General features: G+C 43.8%; 1 pseudogene; it reads right to left on the reverse strand.

The window, feature by feature from the left end:
• Window positions 1-7637: 7637 nt before the first annotated feature.
• The window catches only part of LOC101571865, a 16329-nt pseudogene continuing 6255 nt past the window's right edge, over window positions 7638-17711 (reverse strand).

The raw sequence follows: 17711 nt of genomic DNA on the forward strand, positions 1-17711 counted from the left end.
GCTCCCTAATCAAGATCTCCCTGCTGCTGCTGTGCACACAAGTCCACCCATCACAGCCCTGATGCCATCCAAGGAGCATGTGGATGTTCCAGCTCTGTCCCCAGTAGACACTGCCACCACTCCTCTCACTCAGCACCTTCTACCTCTGGCCTCCTCTCCATCACCAGGCTGGTCAGCACCGTGCTCAGATCCTGAGCGCTCCTCTACCTCCCTCACTGCCTCTCAGCATCCAGAGCACCTGCTTGCCCTGGAAAGACATTCGTCCCAGCCACTTGCATTTCCTCTCCCCCTACCACGTCCCCCCGATTCTGCCACGGTCCCACAACCCTCATGGGACACCGAAGAGAGGCCAGCTCAGCTGCTCTGTCCTCAACAGCTGTCATATTTTAAGATCTTGGGGATCCCCTTTGGGAGAAATGCAGCAAGTTTTTCTGGGGTGTGGTCTCCCTGCACAGCGAATCCTTGGTTGCTGCTGCCTGGAGCTCCCAGGACTGTCCTGTTCCACATTTTCCCACATTTTATTTAACAAAATCTCAAATATTTGCATAGCTTGCATGCAGGCCAAAATGTCCCTGCAAGTTTCCCAGGCTCAGGGACCATTCTGTCTGGAACCCCGAGCTCCACCCCAATACAAGTCCCCAACTCTTGGTCATGCCCAGACTTGGACCAACCCCCACTCCATTCCCAAATCCTGTCACCACTTTGTCTCACAAAAGGGGCTGTGGAGCAGCTGGTTCTACATCCCACAATAACCCACAGTCTCCCACCCCAACTGAAATACAAGCCCCAGAAAAACTCTTGTGCCAGAGGCAACTGGAGTGGGCAGGGGCTGTCCCCTCAGGAATCCAAAGGTCTCAGGAGTCTGACAGCCACTCCACTCCCAGCCTTCTCCAGGACATTTGTGCCGCTGTACCACTTCCTCACAGTTTTCCAGTCAGCCCTGTGCTCAGGGAAATATTGGAGCAGCACATCCAAAAGTGGATCCCTGAACACCAGTGGGACCTGCTCTGCAGGATTCAGGAGTCTGAAGAACTAACACGGCCTTGGTGTGACTTGGCTCGTGCTTGTCAAGCCAAGGGCAAGCCTCGACCCTCACCTTCATCCGTGTCAACAGCTGAAGTCAGCAAGGATAAGCCTCAGCCCTCTCCTTCATCCCTGTCTATAGCTGAAGGAAGCAAAGACAATCCTGGGCCCTCTCCTTCACCCATGTGTACAGCTGAAGGTAGCAAGGACAAGATTTGGTCCTCTCTTTCATCAGTGTCTATCGCTAAAGGCAGCAAAGACAAGCCTGGGGCCTCTCCTTTATCCCTGTCTATAGCTGAGGGTAGCAGGGATATACAGAAGGTGAGGATCCAGCTGAATCAGGACTTGGGCAAGAGTCTTGGGCATATTACAGGCAAGGCCCCAAAAGATGTCTCCAGGGCCTTAGGGAGCTCCAAAAGTACAGTTTAGGGGGTGATCTTGGAGAAGTCAGAGAGAAACCTGACAAGGTCCACAGAGAAAGAGAGGAAGTGACTCACCAGGAAGCATGGAGAAGAAACACAACGAAGTCAAGCTCACAGAGCATTTGGGAGTGAAGATGGGGAAGATCCACATGGGGCTGATTCCCCTGAGAGGGCGCCCATCCTTGCTCACTATCAACGGTGACTTTCTGCCTCTGACACCCACATGGAAACCAGAAAGTCACCATCCTCCAGGGCTCAGGAAACCCGTGTTTGTCCCATCCAGAAGTTTTCCTTATCGAAACCATGCACCCTGCAGGACCTTGAGATACACATCACAAGGTTTTTGGTAAGGCACAGGTGGGGCCTCACACTCAAGCTCCTCAAGGCCATAAACATCTTTAGACCCACAAAGGCTCCACTCTGTCACCCTTTCCAATGTTTGAACTTACCTCCTCATCTGGGATGTCATGGGCTCTCTTGACAGTTAAGGATGCCATGTTTCTAGGGAAACTACCTCAGGCATTTCCAGAGGAGGAGGTAGAGTTCAGAGAGTCTGTCCCTACCCTGAGCAGTCTCTCTGTCTCCTCTCTCCTGTGTAAGGAGACTGAGCAGTCCCAGACAAGTATTCCTCCTGGAAACAGCCAGGGGTCCTCAGAGACCCCTCCCCCAAAAAGACAGGAGAGCACAGGGCCTTCACAGCAACTCACACACAGAATTGTGGGCAGAACCTGTGAGAGCTGGACTGTGATTCTGGTTGGCAGAGGCAGCCTCAATGTGCCCTTGCTTTCTGGAACATGTGTGGCTCACAACACAGGAGAGCCAGGCTTGCAGGCAGACATGGTGAGCAAATTCCACCAAACAGGGGTTAACTCCCTGTAATCCTGTGAATCCTCCTGAAGCCTGTGTCTTGGAAGTCCACCTTCCAGACAGATTGGCATCTGCCATGACCCAGTGCCATCACCACAACTGCCCCCTGTGGAAATGTTAGTCTCACACATCAGGTGGTCTAGTAGCAGACAGAAGGAGCAGCATGAGCTGGCAGAAGCCCAGGATCCCACAGCAGCAGCATACATAGAAGAGCCAAAACAAGATGTTCACTCCTACTTACAGGCAAGAAGTCAACAGGAGGATGAACCCAGGGAAACCCGAAGGCAGACCGCAGTCTTGTGGAACTCAGAGCCCACTCTGAATGGGAGAAGAGAAGACACCTTAGACCAGAAGAAACTTCAACTGCCCTCACAAAAAAAAATCAGTGCCCTCAGAAGGCTACTTGCAAAAGTGTCAAGAAATTTCTATAGTGGGTTTCACCTAAGAAAAAAGTCAAAGGACAGAAAGACCCCCAGAAAAAAGGCACCTCAGGCAGTGCCCAGAGCCAGAGGATAATGCAAAACAGACCATGTATGGACCAGAACACGGATGGGACTCAACTGATCATGAGTGCAGTTGGGCAGATGTTAGAAACCAAATTGATGCTTCAGCATGAATTTTGTGACCAGAAGTTAAATGAGAACAAAGAGAAAGAAGGTCAGGACACAATCTCTCAGGTTTCTTGCATCTTGGAACACAAGTGAATGCCAGGATGAGCTGCCATCCCTATGTCCCACAGCTGTGCTATGAAGGAGAGGTACTTCCATGACCAAGAGTCCTTGAAAACTAGACAGTTCAGCACTGGGCATCAGGGCCAGAGGCTCCCCCACCCCTCAGTCCCCAAGAAACTTTACTTGGTCATCCCCTCCCAGCTTGGGTCCCCTGGGCCCAGGGCACCAGGCCGGCATCATTTCCTGAGGCACTGTCCCCTTTGGAGAGGTGTCCTAGCTGAACCGCAGAGAAATTCCTGACACATTATTCTCAGTAGGAAAAGCCATCTGCAGAAAAATAAGTGGCTATGTACAGGAAAATGACTTTCTCAAGCCATTCATTTGTGATATGTACTGCATTCTAATAAACTATTTTTCTCCTAAGAAGTAAGTGGCTAGGTCTTCTCTATGCTTTGTGGGCTCTGGTGTCTGGAAGGGACAGAGTGTTGTGGAGGGTGACCAGGGTGCAAGCTCACCTTCCCCTGAGCTCCTTCATTAACTCTTGTTTTCATCATTACAGGAACAAAGAAAACTCTAAAAGAAAGCCAAGGAACCCCAACTATACCCCACCCTGGGCTCTGGTTCAACCCCTTTCCACTGTCCCTCTACCTTAAGGCAGCTGTAGGAACCAGGGGCATAGAAACATCTTAGGCTGAAAACTCCCCACACTTTCATCAAAGGTGGGATGATGTGGCTCCACCAGTCATAAATGGGTGGCAATTGCTAACACAGGGAAGCCCCTCCTGGACCTAGCAATGGTCAAGGCAGAGATAGACTAAGTGATTCAGTTTTAAAGCAGAGCTCAGAGCCTCCTCCCAGGTCCTAGGCCTACTTCAGGCTCTAGAGCAGCAGTGAGGATAGGAAAATCCCAATGATGTGAGGGCGGCCCTCCTCACATCTCATTTGTCCTGGTCCATCTCACACACTCAGTCCCAGTTAGCAGTTTGGGCAATGGAACAGGAATATGAGGCCCAGTAACTGACTCATTCACTGCGGATAGTGTGGGATGTGGGAGAACACAAAAGGCTGGAGCCAAGACTGAAGCAGAGCGGTGCCAGCCCAGTGTGAATGCTGCAGGGGACAGGGCACTCACAATACCCACTGCGGTCCAACAGCACACTGGAGGTGACATTAGTTGTTAAATGCTCCTCCTTGCACCACTCCAGGGACCAACCTGATCCAGATCCCAGATCCAGAGAAAGCACCTTTAGGTCCCACACAGAGTCAGAGGGCTGGGTTTGAGAAAGAGCAGAGCTTGCTGCTGAGGATCAACATCTTATTAATACCTTGGGTACCCTTGTGTATGTCCACATCCTGCAGGGAGGATGAACTGACAGTGGGCAGAAAACAGAAGACAAGACCTGAGAGTCTGGAAACCTATCACACGGGTGCACCCCAAGACTGCCTATAAATGAGGGCCTCTGAAGGGTTGAGGGTCTGTGCTGCGGTAATACAGACAGGCTTGCCTGGCTCCCAGCTGTGTTTGATCCACAGGCAAGAGAGTCGGTGTACATGCAGGTTGTGCCACACAAAGGCTGGGAGGGGCCTGACGTGCTTTTTTGCGGTCAGGGACTGCCCAGGAGGAGTCGCTCTGTCCTCACTGTTTCTAACGTGGGTTTCCCTTCCTGTAGGCCTTGGGCCTCATGCAAAACCAGCAGGGCTCAAGAGGCAGGGAGAGGAGCGGCCATTCCTCTAAGAGCATGTCCTGTGCTGTGTGCCACACAGGGCAGCCACAGGCACCACACCTAAGACGTCAATCCTGGGATCAAGTGTCCTGCAGCAAGCACAGCTTATTAGGACATGCAAAGGGGCCCTGCACCCATCTGTGGGAGTGGATTGTACCTGGGGTGGAGGCAGAAGTAGGCACCCAACCCTGGGGTCTGACTGGTGGTTCTGCATGCTGCCCCGCAGCCAAATCTTTTCTCAGGGACCTGGATGCCTGTGTGCCTGTGTTCATACCCAGTGTGGACCTAACTATGTGAGGTGCCAGTGCTCGTAGAATGGGTTGGGCCCTGAGGCACAGAGTGTCCCTGATCCCAGTGGTGACTGTGAACATAGGAGGAGCTATGCCTGGGTGCCTCTGGGTTCTCTGGTGTCCTAAAGTGTTTTCTGAAATGTACTGAGGTAGATATGGTCCCATTGCTTCTGCCAGCAACAGTGCCATAACCTAGCTAGGCCGGAGGTGGAATACAGAAGCAGCGTGTTCCTCTGTCCTAATGCTCAGTCTCCACAAGGGACCATGAGGTCTGCTATGCAGATTCAAGAGACACATCACATCTCCTACAAAGACAACTCACAGAGAAAGCTCATCACCATGTGTGTGTGTGTGTGTGTGTGTGTTATACACTGAGAGCCCCCAGTCTAACAACAAGACACTCACATAGCTCTGAGTTCTTGTGTCACCTTGACAGAGACACTTATTCCCCTACTCCCTCCTAGGCCTCTGATCTCACTCAGAATTCTTCCCAAGACCTCACCTGTTGGTCTCTCACTGTGATCTCTTTTACTCAGGCAGGAAAGAGGAAAAGAGACAAGAAAACGAGAGCTAGGTTAGGTTTCAGATGATCTGACTGGTTGACAGGACTCCCCATCAACAGTAAGGATCTTTATTTATACCTTTAGCAAGTTGCAAGACACAAGTTTGCCTAGTGACTAATAGCCCATAATGTCCAGGCAGGATGTTTTTGCTGAAGACTGAGGTAACTTGACTGCTTTAGGCAGTGAGGCCTCATCCTGCCTCCCACATAGGGTCAATTCCACCTTCAGCAGCTCCACTCCCAACACTCACCAGATTTCACAGACCCCCCAGAGACATGTTAGAGGTATTAGGCAAAAACCAGAGACCATATGTAAAGATCTCTCTATGTTGATAAAATACGCAGAAACAGGCTCAACAGAAACCTCTTAGTTGGCACAATGACCTTCCACTCTCAAGAGCTCTCTCACTGCCTTTAAAGACCTCCCAGTCAGCACTGAGTCCACCTCCCAAAGACCTTGAACAGATTGGCAATTACTCTACAGTTACTGCTGAAACCTCAGAAAATGCGGAGACTTGTCACAGACTTCCCACTACATCTTGAGGGCCCTTCCTGCACACACCATGCTGATCAACTTTCCATAGAGTCCCTAACACTGAGGTCTCCGCAGAGACTTCCCACAGGGCTTTCGCAGGGACATTAAAGTGCTCCACAGTGCTCAAGTACAGTGAGTCTTTCCATTCATTCATTCACCCACTCAACATTTGCAGCATGCTTACTATAAAACCAAAAATATAATACATGACTTATGTCTTAGCTTTCACAGTCCTGCAGGAAGGTTCCTCACAGATAAGTCAGAGAGAGGAAATAACATGCCTGGGATAATAAAGGTTGAAAACGACAGAGGAGGCTTCGGTCCAAGCAGCCTCACTATATCTGCTGTGCCAAGGACCTCCTGCTCTCCTGTACAGAGTTTCTCTTTATAATCTTATGAACAAGTCAATACTTCCCAGTTGTCTGCATTCCTTCCTATTCTAACAGGTCATATATATAACACGGTCACTTCAGATCCAATTTTATGTGGCTAAGGAAACAACTCAAAATATATAAAACAAAACAAAAAGAACTTTAAATGATTATATAACTACAATGTTTCCTGAAACTTTCCAATGACTTGAGAGCCTAAGCGGAAAATGAAAACTAAAACACTATGTGTCCTGCCTCTGCTACACACAAGCCCTGTCATCTTCAGCAAGTCATTTGGTCTCTGTGATCCTTAGTCTCATCTATAATGCTCAACTTATAAGGTGAACAAGGAACCTATAAGTGAATGGTATCTTCTGCCTCCCAGGACTAGTGTGAAAATCACAGAGTGTAGTGCATGTGAAAGAGCCCAACATAAGTATAGGTGACACCATACTATTCAAACAATGTTCATTTTAGTTTTTGGGATAACTTGTATGTTTAAAAGTGAAAGACCAAAAATCAAATCCAGAGATAAAAAAAGCAGAGAGAATCTCAATTAAAGGCTTGTTTTCATACATTAAGTAAAAGTCACAAGATGGACCTCAAATGCCTCCACTCAGAGAAAACTAACATCACCCTGCTATCCTGGGGTCTTTCCCATATGTTGCACTGAGCCCTGATGGTGGTCATACTAGACTGAGACCAGCAAGTCTGAGGGAGAGGAGGCTGAGAGGAAAGAGCTCATTCATCACTAGTACCAAGGAGCTCTGGGAAATCTTTTACATTTCTCAGTCACTGATTCTCAGTGAGGTTCCTGAGCCAGGCACTGGTTCCGAGATGGTTCAGGCTGCTTTCTGATGCCATCTACTGTGGACTGGTTGAACACACAAAACCAGCTAGCAAGAAAACAATCTACCAACATCAACACCTTGTTCAGACCAAGGACAGTGCCTTGTGCTTTCTTTCACATGGAGATTAAAGTGCAAAAATACAACTATGCTATGTCATTTCTTTCTATAACATCAAATTCACATCACAGATGAAACACCTCAACTTTAAAAGTATGATGGGAATATATCTTGATAATTCTGTAACAAAAAAGCTACATGTATTTTGCTCTCACATAATATTTCCTGCTTAGATATAATAAAAAGAAATTAAAATACCTGCCACATTTCTACTTTCTTTTTCACTTCCTCCTTTTCTACAAACTCATTGAAATTTGCCAGGGCTTTGGCTGCCAGAACTTGCCTTGCTTCTGTACTTACATCAGACTGCAAATTGGTCTCTGGCACTGCTTCAGACAGATCTTTGCTGTCCTGGATATCAGGTCCAAAAAGCACCTGTGTCTTTGACTGGAGTCACAGTCCATAGGTGTGCAGTGAGTCTGGGCGTCTTCCTTGCCAGAGGCTGGGTTCCAGTCACCATGAGGCTCACACTGACAGTGGGCCTCTTGCTGGTGTGAGAGATCTGGGTTCTTGGAGACTGTCTTAGTTACTTTTTCCTAGTTGCTGGGACATATACCTCACACTCGAAGGAAGTAAATGTTTATTTAGCTCACAGTTACTCCAGAGTGCTGTCCATATGCTGCTGGCTCCAAAGCAAACAGCAGCAGTTCATGAGGCAGAAAGCAATGAAGAGCAGAGGAGGAGCATCAGCTGTGGCATTCATCAAGCCTCTCTCTTCCTTCTGCTCTGACATTGAACACCTGCACTCCACAGTGAAGATCAGATCTCCTGCATAAATAAAGCTCCTCCAAAGACAGAGACTTCTCCTTGGTGTTAGGCAGCAGGAAACCAGGCAGGAGGCTTCCTGCCTTTGTCAATTGTTGGGCCCTGCCCACCTGCAGGGCTAGCCCCCATGCTGAGATCTGGAGCTGATTCAGCCAAGGTGACACAATGTATCAACTAACACAGAGACATTTGTAAAGGTGGGTGTAATGGGTTCCCTGGGGTTGTGTGAACATAACACACCCACAGAGAAGGTTTGTCTCCATTGTATTTCCTTTGCAATGTCCCTCCTTAGGCAAAAGGGTGATGCATCTTTGTGTAGTGCTAACTCACCACACTTAGGCTGGTTCCAGAAAGAAAATGTACTGCGAGCCAATGCTTCCTTACTGAGATCCAGAGCTGGAGACAATGGGATGTAACAGTGGCTGCTGGGCTTGTGCTGCTGCACCTTGTGGCCCAGTAAGTTCTGGGCAGCCACTGTCCACGAAGTCTCCCCTTGCTCAAGCAGAGTCTCTGCTCTCCTCAAGTCCATGTCACTGTAGCTGAGCCACCTCTTCAGAAGAGTCAGGGGCTGAAGGCACTCAACATTCTGCCTCTTCCAAAGAGGGTCAAACTCTTGATCATTGGAAAGAATCACATCTCAATTCTCAAACTCTGTTGCCACTGCAGTAGAATTAAGTGGATTAGCTGTGTTACTGTGGTGCCAAAGTAACTCTTTATCCAGGACCATTGTGACCATCTCAGAGACAGTCTTTGATTTTATTGCAGTGTCCAGACCCTGCTAATCCATCCTTTACCACTACTGGAATATTCTCAGCCAAGTGCATTAGCAATTTGCAAAATAAGAGAGTGATTTTTGGCACATACTGTAGAACTCATGCCTCAAACCATGAAGTAGATGATGCTGATGCATTAGGTACTGGGCTAAGGTGACCACTTGTGCTTTTGAGTCCCAGCAAGAGAAGATATTGCGGAGAGGAGTCAGAAACTGAGTAAATTCCCATACACAGAGCAGCTGCCTTTTGGTTTTTATGGAATTGGGTTGCTTTGACAGCATAAGTATAATTGCTTGATCAGCAGTTTTTCTTCTTGCAAATGCTAAATAACAGGCTATTAGAATACAAAAACAGAGAAAAGGAAGATAGACAAAAGCTTATGGTTTGTTTATCATTCTTCAATGACATAAAACCTGAATACCGGTTAAGATACCATACACACATGTGAAATATAAACATGTAAAGGACAATTGCAATACTTTACAACCTTTTGTATGGGTGTTTCTTATGACACTCCCTTTTCATATAGATTCCATTTATACATATGGGTGGCAGTCCCTCACCATGACTGAGTTGGCTCTGTGCCCTGGGGATGGGCTTGCACAGAAGTGACAGGTGAGGATGTGTGGAATAGGAGAGCATGACACAGCAAGCTTAGCATCTAGTCCATTAGGTCAATGAACATTATTAAGTAAAAGGCAAATGATTTACAAGCTCTGAACATTTTGTTATGCATGAAAATCAGAACCTCTGAAAATTTCATGCTCTTCAGTGTGTGGTAAGGTATAACCTACCTTTCCCACTGGTGCATGGAGGATCTTTCCTGAAGTATCTGGAGAATCACCTCTCACACAGTCCAGAAGAGTGATATTCCTCCCTGGGATGTTCCATGGCAGGTGGGAAGTCCCTGGCAGGCACACAGATACACAGTGGATGGAGAAAGGCTGCTGCTCATCTGGTCATACTCAACGAAAGGATAGTGGAGACACCAATCTGTTGGCCCTTATTTTTGCTCTCAGATAAGCAGTGTAATGACATTTCATCAACTTTTAAGTAAACTCATTACTTTTTCTATGGAATTATGTGCACAGAGAACCTTTGCTTCACAATCATAATCCTTATACTTCCAAAAGTAGAGATCGCATGTGCTGTGCAGTCAAACAGCAATGGAGGTAAACTTGACCTTGGCAGTGGTAATGTAGCAAGCTATTTTTCATGAACTGAACTTTCTTCTACTCACATTATTGCTAAACATTAAAAAAATACCAAACGTAAAATGTTTAAAATATGAATGGAGAAAATAATTCTCACTCCTTTCATGTCACTTTGGCTATACATTACCATCCAACATATATTATGTAATAAATGAAGTGATTTAAAAAAAAAAAGAAAACAGGGATGGCGAGATAGCTCAGCAGACCAAGCACATGTTTAGGCTGGTGCAAGGACCCGGGTTCAATGCCCAGCTGTGCCAGCTGGGCATGCTGAGCCAGCAGGAGACCGGGTGCAGTTGCCATGCCTGTAATTCCAGTGCTGGGGTGGCTGCAAACAGTAGGATCACTATGAGTTTGAACTGTATAGCGAGACCCTGTACCAAATACATTTAAAAAAAAAAGAGAAAACAACGATCACTTGAGTAGTATTAAAATCTGTTTAATATGATGCATTTTTCAGGCCTAAGTTATTGAAAAATACTGTCATTAATATCAGTATATGGTCTGTTATTTATGACTTTCATTTGACTCCATGTGTTTCTCATTAGAATGACAAAATCTTACTGCTTTTTATAGTTAAGTATGCCTACTTCCTCAGATCTACCTCTTCAGCCATGCCCTGCAGGACCATGTATGGCTACTATTCCTTCTCATAAGGCACATGTCATTACTTCACCATATGTACGGTCGCAGTGAGAGATGTTACACCATGATCCTTCTAGCCAAAATTATAGAAATAAACTGGGCAATAAAAAAACAAAATGTAAAAATGAAGTTAATCTATAGAAAAAAGCATTTGCAAATACATCAGCAGAAGTAAGTGAATTCATAAAAGTATAAAGATATAAGGCACACAGATTTCACATAAAGGCCTAAAATAATAGGCTTTTTACATTTCTAATATGATTAATGACCATTTTCTTAAAAACACATTCTATATTAAAACATTTTCTCCTGAAACTCAGCAAGGAAGAATTATGAAAAAGGAGAATGATGAGTTAATAAAATCAAAGAGTCACACTAAAGTAACTCAGATATGGTGATAAAGTACACGCCTCATTTTTTGGAGACAACATCTCACTAATTGGCTAGGTCTCAAACTCTTGACCCTCCTGGTTCAGCCTCCCAAGTGCTCAAGTTACAGGCGTGTGCTACCATGCCCTGTAAGCTCATACTCTTGTTGAAGCATGGAAAAACATTGAAATGATGGCTGAATTGATAAAAATAGGATATAGATTTTCCACCTAGGAGAAAACAGAAAGCTAGACACATCCTTAAAAATAAGTTCTAAAACTGCATGTCTATCCTGTTCAGTTGATATGAATAACATGCAAATGGATTTCACCCCAAAGGTCCTGTAACTGAGAAGCCTCCAAGACTGTCACAAGAAGAATTGCCAGGATCCCACTGGAGGCTGGGCTGGCTGCAGCTGAAGTACAAGCACAACCATTTTCCATCCCTGGTGCCACTTTGAAGCTGTGTGATTCTGGACAAACCATAATTTTCTAAGCCTCTGTGGCTTCATATATGTTACACAGAAATAAAACAAATGTGTTACACAACTGCCATAAGAGTGAAATGAGCTAACAATGAGGATACGCTGTAGGGATCTACTGAATGGAAGAGACGGCAGGCCTCTTCCCAATGGTCCTCTCAGAGGAAAAGGAAAACTTGTGACACAACACCAAGGAAGAATGCTAGCAGTATTTAAGGTCAAAGCCATTTTTTCTTTATTTCCTATAAGCCATGCTGCTATGCAGTTGGTATTTATTTTCATCATCTTTTTAACCTGACAGTTTAGAAGACGAAAATCTTTGAGCACTGTTCTTGATAATTTCCAAAAAGGGTGAGTGGGAGAGAACTGACTGCGAGCCTCCATGAATGCTTCAGGAAGGTACTTGAAGCCACTTTCTTGTTCCAGACACTTTTAAGAGCTAGCATGTTTGCCAGGTCACTGCAGGTTGACCACTTTTTTTATATTGTGCCTTAAAGGCAAAAGAACAATTAGTCATACCAGAAGATGGACTTAAGACAGAAAACAGTTTGCTCCCCACAGTGTGAGTAACACCTCTACCTGAAGAACTGGTCGATGGTGTGGTACTTCTGGAGGAGCTCAGAGGATGGGCAAGCCATTGCCAGGATAGTGTCAGTGATCCTGTAGAGGGAGGAGGAACTGGTGAGAACCACTGAAACCAGATCATTTTACCTCACAACACTGAGAGATGGACTTTTTTCTATGATTTCAATAGACCTGTGAAAATATTCTTAAACAAATCTGGCTTCAATTTTATAACATGATTAGACCTTTAAGAAATCTACCACCTCAAATTCCTGAAAAACAATCCAGGACATAATGTATTTATGAGATCTAACAAAATGTCTCAAAAACACTCAATAATTCTAGCAGACAAAGGAGAAACCCCACCTGGTGGCACAATTAATTACAGTATCTTGATTAGTCAGCCAGTTATTAGAAATGGAGGAAGGTCAAACCTAATAGCACTCTGGTTACTCATTTGAGGTGACCCGAAGCATTAAATGGGGATAATAATGCCTGACTCAGAGTTGCTGTGAGAATGCAGTATGATATAGATACAAAATCGAGCACAAATCTTGTCCTGTGGTTATGAATGAATACTGAATTATAACTTAACAAAAATAATGGGCTCTGGAATACGTCAGGCCTGGATTCAAATTTTGGGTTTTCCAGCTATGAAGCACATTAATTAATCTCTCTGGAACACCAATACATGTCGAGGTTTTTATGAGGATGAATGATAATTTGAGAACATCTTGAGTTCAATCCTGGTACTCCCCTCCTAAAAAAAAAGAAAGAAAAGAAAACAAAAGAAAAAAAGAAAAAAAAAACTGGAAAATTGTGCAGCCTTTTTAGCCATTAAAGCACATCACCCCCAAAAAACCCCATAAGATCACTGTTTTATGATGATTAACACACAAACGTGAAATATTGATTTAAAAAATCAGGAAATAAATACCTGGACTGATACAATGTCCACTGTTGTGAGACTTCTTCAGTTTAAATGTCTTGTCCCCAAAGAAATTTTAAAAGTGTTAACTTTATGTGAAGACGGCAAATTTCACTTAATTTGCTATTAAGCCAATTTTTATACAACTAAACAAGGAACTAACAATAAACTAAGGTGAAACAGAAGACAAACATGGAGAGAGAAACAGATGAATTGCAGCTGGACAGAGCAAGAGATGCTATTGTGACATCTTGCCTTCCCATTTCCAGTGAGCACATCAGCTAATAGATTTGGGTGTGATGATGTTAGTATACTAACTCCCCTGGTTTGCTAGAATTTGTATATCAATAAGCACATAAAAAGTCCTAAGGAAAGCAATGCCACTTAAAGAGATCAACACTGGACACTAATTAAAGCAATTTTAAACTGCACTCTGCCACTATAAACAAATATAAAATGCAATAGTTCCTACAAACTAAAAACTATAATCTTGTCCAAAGCTTAATTACTCCTGCCTTTTAACAGCTTTTTTAAAAATGGCTTAGTCTAGGGTCTATATAAGGTCTCACTATGTAGATTAGACTCACAGTGATCAAACAAAGTCTGGGGAAGTTCAAGCATAAGGATGATTTCAAAAAACATGAAAGCATTGCTGTTAAGCAAATGAAAAGGCATTTGATAGATTCATCAGAGCAATAAGATAAATTATAGATCAGCTAGCTTATTAGAGACAATCACAATCCATTAAGAAGTACAACCATGGAGTAAGAACAAACTTCAAAAACTACCACCACTTAGGCACAACTGGATAAGAATAAGGAGCAACAAATGTCCATGGCATTGTGTCACACAACAAAGTGATCAGCAGATAATCAGTGGACTCTAACAGGAGGTATGTGAACAACTGAGGGAGACGACTTTGTCATAAGATACGTCAAAAACATGGAGGAATAAAGGCCTGCTAATACTACTATCACCACAGGGTGACTGTTTGCTTGGGCATAGCCTGCCCTCTGAGGGGTCACATCAAAAGCCTTCAAACTATGGAGAAAACAGACATCATTAAGATGGTGCAGGCAAGTCTCTATACAGGTAAAAAGCAAAAACAAGCCATTCTCAAAAAGAACTAAAATAAATTAAAGAAAATGTTCAGTTGACAACAAACAATTATGGGATATGGAAAGAAACAGTGGTGTCATATATATAAGAAAAAGACTAGTTGAGTGAACTACCCATGAGAAGGTCCAAATATTGCATCCAACAAAACAGCCAGAATTACCATGTCTGAAGAACAAAATTCCATGTGTACTGAAGTAAAACAAGCTATGATGATGAAATTATCAATAAAAAGTATTGTAAAAGGCAAATGGAAACTCAGAAATTGAAAAGTAAACAAACAATAAGAAACTCAACAGAAGACCTGAAGTTTCACAAAGAGTAAGAGAACATAAGGCTCAAAGCAGACACAATCCTCCTAGGACTCAACCTGTTTGCCAGCACAGGTATTGGTCTCAGTGAAGGCTCACCTTAGTATGAATGAAGTCACTGGCAAACAAAGGATGTTATTTAAAAAAAGAAATAAAATAGAATGTTGCAAATCTATGCATATCTGGAGATACCCAAAACTTTTACACAAGACGCTTCAAGGACTCTGCCCAATGAGGTCCAAGACAGCCAGAGAACTCTGACCACAGATGTTTATTAACATCTTCCTGTCTAATTATGCTTATCTTCTTTCCAATCCCTATTAAAAGAACCTGCATCTCTATGTTCCCTACAGAGGGCCATAATGCCCTCAATCTGCCTGTATGACTGTATGACTTGGTATTAAACTGTCTGACTCATGGCTTTCACAAGTCCTCGCTGTAATTCCCAGTACTAAAGTCTAGTAAATTGCTTTGAGTTCCTTATAGAGAACTTAGGAACATAGACAATACATATTCTGAAGAGGAGACAGAATAAAAAATGAAGGAAAGTTGAATAAAGGCTTCAAGAAACACAGGACAGCACTTAGTGGACCAATATACATATAGCAAAAGTTAGTAGAGAACAGGTAGAGGCTACTGCTCCAGCTGTCAGCAGACCTTGGCATCATCCATGTGGCATTGGTTTTAGGCGCTTACAAAATGCAAGAGTTTTGAATTTAAGAAGGGTTGCACCTTGATTTCAGAAAAAGGCCTGGGAGGCCAGGCAGTGTGCCCCTGAGAGGGTAGTGTGTGAAGCTGTGAGAACCCTATTCAGTGGAAACCCAAGTTTTCAAAAGCCGAGAATGTGGATCATCTAAAGGAAACTGCAAGGAGGGAGCAAAACCTGTCAAAGAGGGAAGGCATGGAAGCCACAGCCAAGAGTGCAACAGGCGCTGAGTCACATGGAGTTCACAATTTGCCAGAGAGTGCTTCAGATGTCCCACATGGAACTTCAGGACTTAATGTTTGCCCTGCTGGAGTATTTGTGTTGGTCCCAATGCTTGGTATGCTCTGGGTATGTCTTTTGGAATGGTAACGTTTATCTTGTGCCTTTGAGTGTTGCAGGAGTTTAAGTTTTCATTTCTACAAGAGCTCACAGCTAGGAGTTCAGCTTGGATCTTGGAGGAGACTTGAGACTTGGGACTTTTCAGCAATGCTGAAACTGTTGAGATTTGATAACTCTTAGAGATGAACTAGAATAGCTTTTGCATGAAGGGATTAGCATGAGTCTTTGGGGGTCCAGTGGTGGAATGTTATGGTTTGTGTACAGGTGTGCCCCCAAAGCCTCAGGCAGTCATGGGGCATTATCTGGAGTTTGTGGCTGATTACTGTGTGTGTGGAAGCTGCACCTGCCCTGGGGCAGGTATTTGCATTACAATGTAAAATGGGATGAGAAGCTAGCTGCTTCAGCTGCTGCTACTCTTTCCTTGCTCTGGCTCTTTGCCTCCACCATGAAATTTTGTTCTCTGCCATGTGCCACTCTGCCTTGGTTGGAGCCAGCTAAGTATGGACTGATGCCTGCACTAACTGTGATGTGAATAAACCTTTCTTTCCTTAAAAAAAAGTAGAGAACAGGTAGAAAAATTAAGAGAAGAGGGCTGGCAAAATAACTCAGTGAATAAAACACCTGCAAGCAGGTGAAGGGGCGGGGTTAAATCCCTGGGCCTGTGCTGCCAGCCTCACCCCAGGCACCCTGATATGCCAATTGAGACTGAGTATTGTGTGCATTTTTGTAATCCCAGCACTTGATTAACTGTAAACAGGAGAAGCACTAGGAATCCTATCTAGTACTGAGACGCTGAACACCCTGTAGACCCTTCCTAAGCATACAGAAAAAAATATGAGAAGAAATGATGACTTACAACACTCTTAATGCTTCCCAGCACGACAGTGCATGCCTGAGCTACAGCACTCAGGAAGGCCAAAGAAGAAGGATGGCCAAAGTTGAACACAGCTTGCGCAACTTAGCAACTTAGCAGAACATGCCCCAGAAAGAAACACAAGTTGGGCTTTCAGTAAGAAAGCCCTAAGTTTAATTCCAAGTACTGCAGAAACAAAAAAATTTTGTCTAATGTGATGAAAACATTAATCTACACATTTAACAAGTGCAAGAAGATCAAGATAGGATAAATACAGAAACTCACACCAATACATCAACATAAAAATGCTCCAAGACAAAAAGAAAAATGTACAAGTTAATACAGTAAGATATATATTTGATTTCTCATCAGAATGGAAAAAAATGGAGAGGCCTGACTTATTAAAGTTCTAAAAATAAAACAATGATAACTGAGTTTATAGTCGAGAAGAAGGGGAAATAAATCCATTCCCAGAAAATAAAAGATTGGAAAGTTTGTTGCTAGCAGATGTGCCTTAATAAACAGTAAAAATAGCTCTTCAGGTTGAAAGCAAGTCAGTGAAAACAGGAGCGAAAGATTGATAAGTTACAAAGGATAGTATAATATAAAAGTCAGTAATTAAATAAGATAGTATAAATGTGTACCTTTTTCTCCTTTCTTGCTTTAGGTGATTTAAAGAGCACTGCATAAAACAATGTGCACTAACTACACTGTTGGGTGTAAAAGGAAGTTTTACAATTCAACAATAAAAAGATCAACAAGCCATATTTTAAAAGAACAAAGTATTGAACATGCCTCCCCAAAATACATACAAATGGACATTAAGCACACATAAAAAAATTTAAAAACTACTAGTCAATAGAGAAATACAAATCAAAACCATTTAAATGGCAGAGTCTCAAGATGTTAGGGAGCTACCATGTGACCCAGCTATTTCATTCCCAGGTTTATGCTCAAGAGCAAGTAAAAGGAAAACTGCACAAAAAGTGGATACAAATGTTCATAACAGTATGATTTATAGGAGCCAAAAGTGCAAACAACGAAGTGTACATTAGCACAAATGGACAAATAAAATGTGGTACACTGATAGGACAGAATATTAGTCAGCAATAAAATGAAGCACTGATGATGGTGCCAGGGAATTGGCTCTGTATAATAAGAGCTTCCCTGGCAAGCACTAGGGCCAGAGTTCAATCCCTGGTTCCACCAAAATA

The sequence above is a fragment of the Octodon degus genome, unplaced genomic scaffold (assembly GCF_000260255.1).
Source record: "Octodon degus isolate 3935 unplaced genomic scaffold, OctDeg1.0 scaffold00427, whole genome shotgun sequence".
Lineage (NCBI taxonomy): Eukaryota > Metazoa > Chordata > Mammalia > Rodentia > Octodontidae > Octodon > Octodon degus.